Consider the following 4,975-nt stretch of genomic DNA (forward strand, 5'->3'; position numbering starts at 1 on the left):
GTGAACCAGAAATTCTAAATTTCAATAAGCTCAGGTGAGTAATCGCATGAGACCAACTCATGAGTCATCTGTGCTTTTTAGTCTGAGCCCATTCCCTTAACTCAAATTAGAGTTCAAATCTATTTTTGAGTTCAAACCTATTCCTAGACTGATTCTGTCTCAAACATGAACCGCACTCTGAATAGGTATTTTAAAAACATGTTTAATAATATAGCCATTTCAAATCTTAGTGGTTACACACTGTATATATGATGTGCCTAATATACATCTCTGTCAACAAATAGGTGTAGTCTAGACACCCTAAAAGCAAGGCTGTCAGCCGGGAGCCAGTGTGCACCAAGAGCCAGCTTGTGTTGGCCACACTTCCAAGAAGCTGACTGCCATGGGCTCTAATACAGAGTCAGCAGTGAAGGGTAGCAGCCAACAGCTAGGAGCCAGTGCATGCTGGAGCTCCTGGCTACCATTCCCACTTCCAGAGAACCAGCTTCATTGTGGGATCTGCAGTATAAAGTCTATGGGATGACAGACAGCTCCCCGGGAGCAGAGCCAACAGCCAGAGCTGGTGCACACCAGGAGCCAGCTTATATGCACCAGGTCCCAGCTGCCAGCCCTGCTCCCATGAGATGGCAGACAGCTCCCTGGGAGCTAGTGCACACTGGGAGCTGGCTTATGAGCCAGGAGCCAGTATGTAACAGAAACCAATGATCTGATGCTTATCGGTTAACATGTTTAAATGGTTAGATTCTCACATCCCTACTATGAATCTCACCTAGTCCAGTAATAAGATACAATGCTTTGGCCATCTCTACTATTTACTTTTCATCTCTTTCCCAAAAATCACAAATACCTTTATTTCAACTTTTTTACTGTGTCTGTAGTATTAAAAATATGATTGTGCTGTTCCCTGGATAAGAAAAGATGCACTGAACTAAAAAAGGCAAGCCTCTAGATGAAGTGGAAATCATATAAGATTTCTTTTATTCTCAAGAAAGTAACCAATCATGCACAATAGTCAAAAAGAGTGAGCAAGATGATGTACTTCGTTTCACTGAACCAAAATAAGCAGAAAGAAACCTTTGCTTTTTAGTAGCACACATAGTCAAAATACAATCTATTTAGGTGTAAATCTACATTTATGTTCCCAAGATATTTACCTCCTCCAAGGGAAAAACAAAAACAAAACTATATGAACCAAAGAAACACATATGGGCTTTTGCTGAGACTGAAGAAAATCAGTAACTCAGTCTTTCCATCAAAATATTTACTTCACCATGACCATGGAATAGCATCTGCTGTCAAAAGCTTAAATAGTTCTTTATAAAAATGCAAAACAAACTGAAAAAAATTAGAATATTTATGCAAGTGATTATTAATTATAATTTGTATTAATCTTCACAACTGATGGGAGAATTGTTTGCAGTATTTACAATGTTGTTATCCGCTTTGCATGATAAAGAGTGTGCATAATGTTTCTACTACACTTCAACCTTGCTCTCCCACCTGTCCCATTAAACAAACACAGGCACACAAAAAGCAAAGTACACATGAACTCCTGCCTGGAGAGTAATTATTTTTGCCTTTATTTTATTTTCCTGAGGAATAAATCAAAATCATCGTACGTTACTTAAAAACAAACATTTTTACTGATCCCAGGTTGAATGTGTAATATGGAGGAAATGTAAAGGAGCAAAGGATTTAGGAAAAATACCATCAAATAAAAATTAAGAAACCAAGCTTCTTTCTTCATTATCTATTTGCAATGAAAAGACCTGCATTAAGTCTTCAAGGTTTCAAGTGAAACCAATGGTGGGTGAGATCATTTTCAATAAGAATGAATAAAAAAGGATGATTCCACCCTCCCAACTCAATTATCAAAACCTCTCTCCTTCTTTTCCTGTAACCTTTGTGTTCATAAGCGTACAAAAAGGAAGAATAATTTCAAAGTAGGTTTTAATGCTGAGTTTAACATATTATGTGAAAGGATAAAGTACTGCATTTCATTCAAAAATATGGAGAAGATCATGAGAAATATTTTATTTAACGGGGTAAGTGTAGAAGAGCCACAAGCTAAATTTCCATTCAGAATTAGGGTTGACAGGTGTTCGGTATTCAACCGGTCAGTTTGGTATTTTTGCCTCCTGTCCAATAAAAAAATTCAGAAAATACTGGACACCTAAATATTTTCTGATTTTATCCCAGCCAGGAGGTGAAAATCCCGGGTGCTTACCGGGTTCCGCAGAGGAGCTGTCCAGTCCGGTGCAGGGAGGTAAGACGGCAGGCGGCCGCTGGCAGTCTGTTAGGGCCAAAAAGGCTAAAAAGCAAAATGTTTTTTAAAGGGGCCATACTTATTTTTTTGTTTGTTATGTTTTGTTTAACAACTCTTGGGGTCCTTTTTTTTTTTTTTGCTCAACAACTTTGGTCTCCCCCTCTTTTTTTTGTGCTCAGAGTTTTTTTTCCGTGTTTTTTTTTTGGGGGGGGCGAGGGGAAGGGGTGTTAGATATTTTTTGTTAATCCATCTGGCAACCCTATTGATGAACCCTAAATGAAAACCATCTGTGGTTGCTAATAATAGAATCCATACATCTCACTTATGACTGCTTCCACAAAAGCTTCTTTTGGAGTAAGACTTCCACCATTCATTTCCTCTCAGCATGCAGTTGTCCTTTCTTCATTCAGCTACACAGGACACGTATTCCAACCTTTCTCTGGAGCAGTCTCATTCCTCTGATCTTGCTTCTTTTATCTATGTTCATACATTCTGCACCTAAATCCTGTTCCTTTTCCATTTCTCTTCTCTTTCTGTTCATGTTCAGACTTCTCTTATACTCTGAGTTATTCATTCCAGATCTTTTAACTTCTCTTTTCTTGCTTCTTCCCTTCTGCATTTATACATGCTGTTATTACTCCAGTCCTAGTAAAACCAATCTCCATTTCCTTTTTTTCTAAGCTCTATGAATACAATGACTACTTCCAGAGTCTCCTCTAGCACTCTCCTTGATCTACTCTATGAAACCTAAATTGCCCTTGAAGTTACTCATAACTCTGATTTCCAAGACTAAAATTTGTCCCCTCCATATTCATTCATCAGTCACTCCCCTGTATTTGATGTTGTGGAGAACCCTCTTTTCCTTCAGCATCTATGTCTATTCTTGGCTTGTTCTCTACCTACCTTAGTTACTGCTCCATCATTATCTTTACATTTCTCCCACTTACTTTCCACTTGAATTTCTCAGTCTATCCTTATTTTCCCATTCTATACTAGCTTTGTGATGACCTAACCTACCCAGTCCTCAAGCATGCATGCTTATTATGAGGATTTCCCATTACCTCTGTGATAAGAAAAGAAAACATTTAACTGGAATATTTGCCAGCTGGAAGGCACAGAAATGCAGCAGAGAACTGCCAAATGGACATTATCTTTGCCAAATCAAAAGGGCCAACTCTCAGAAAAAGCATGTTGAGAAAGATAATCAACATATTCAGTCAGTTATCATTATTATTCATTATTTGTACAACAATAATGCCTACTTGAAATATTCATAATTCGAATAAAGGGATGGACGTGATTAGCTTTGCAGTCTGACAGCTTGTCTCCTTAAAAAATTCTCAATAATTCCACTAGAGATATTTTCACCGTGATATGTAAAAGCTACCAAAAAAAGGAAGGTAGAAACAAAACTTTAATGCCTTGTAACAAGCCAGCATAAATTTGCTCTATGTGCATCAACTTCTGTCACTATATGCTGAAACTAGAAATAATTCGCTGCAGCTTCTTTTAATGTACTTTAATGAAGACAACTGCCCTGTGGGGGGGAGGGGGGAGTTCCAAGGAGTGTTCCATCCAATATTATAAAACAGATTTTTAACATGCTAACTACTGCCAAAAGCACTGCCAACAGATTATTTTCAAAAACTCAAGCAGCAAAAAAATAATCTTATAAAGCTCTGGTGAGCTGTAAAAATCTGATGTTTGTTGAACCTTTGGCTAAGTGGTGCCAAAGGAAGTATAAATCAACTACTTTGCCTAAAATGGCTTTTTAACAAAATCCCTCAGAGTTTGCTGTAGATGAATTAACAAGCAATTGGTTGTAGAGGGAGTTCTCTGTACATGGCAAGCTAATGAAATCTGACAGGTTGAATGGTGCAAAAGATAATGGGCTGAGCTATCCACTGACTGTAAAGCAGAAGCTGATTAAGGTTTAGATTTGGGTGGGAACAAACCCCCAAACCCCAGAATTGTATTGAAAGGAACTATGTGTTCATTTTAAGGGTTTGATTGAAAAAGTTCGATTTTCTTACTAAACACTACCTTCTTTGTATTCATTTTTCCCTTTCTTATTCAGCATCTGATGAAGTGAGTTGTAGCTCACAAAAGCTTATGCCCTAATCCCTAATAAATTTGTTAGTCTTTAAAGTGCCACTGGACTCTTTGTTTTTGCTGAAAGAAACTAACGGCTACCTCTAAGGCCCGATCTACACTAAAGGGGAAAGCTGACTTAAGATACACAACTCCAGCTACATTAAATATGTAGCCGGAATCGATGTATCTTAAATCATGTTTTCTTATCGCCCATATAGCAGGAGGTCTATGGGAGCAAATGCTCCCATTGACTTCCCTTACTCCTCATGAGGAGCAGCTCTACTGGCTTCAATGGGGGTGCCCTCTCAGTTTCAACTAGCTGTTCTTCACTAGACCCGCTAATTTGAACCCCAGAAGATCAACTGTGGCAATGTCAATCTTCTGCGTAAAGCCCTAAAGTATTAATTCAATAATAATAGCACCCTCTATATGATGTTTATAGAATCACTGTAATTCACCATTGCCTCGATTCTCATGGCAACATTCATCTCTCCACTCTAAGGGCTCATCTAGACTACAGGAAACGGTCAAAAGAAGATATGCAAATTCCACGGGAATTTGCATATCTTCTTCCGATCGCATTTTCAAAAGCAGAGCTTTCAAAAGTGAAAGTAA

This window comes from Pelodiscus sinensis, chromosome 5 (genome assembly GCF_049634645.1).
Source record: "Pelodiscus sinensis isolate JC-2024 chromosome 5, ASM4963464v1, whole genome shotgun sequence".
Taxonomy (NCBI): Eukaryota; Metazoa; Chordata; order Testudines; family Trionychidae; genus Pelodiscus; species Pelodiscus sinensis.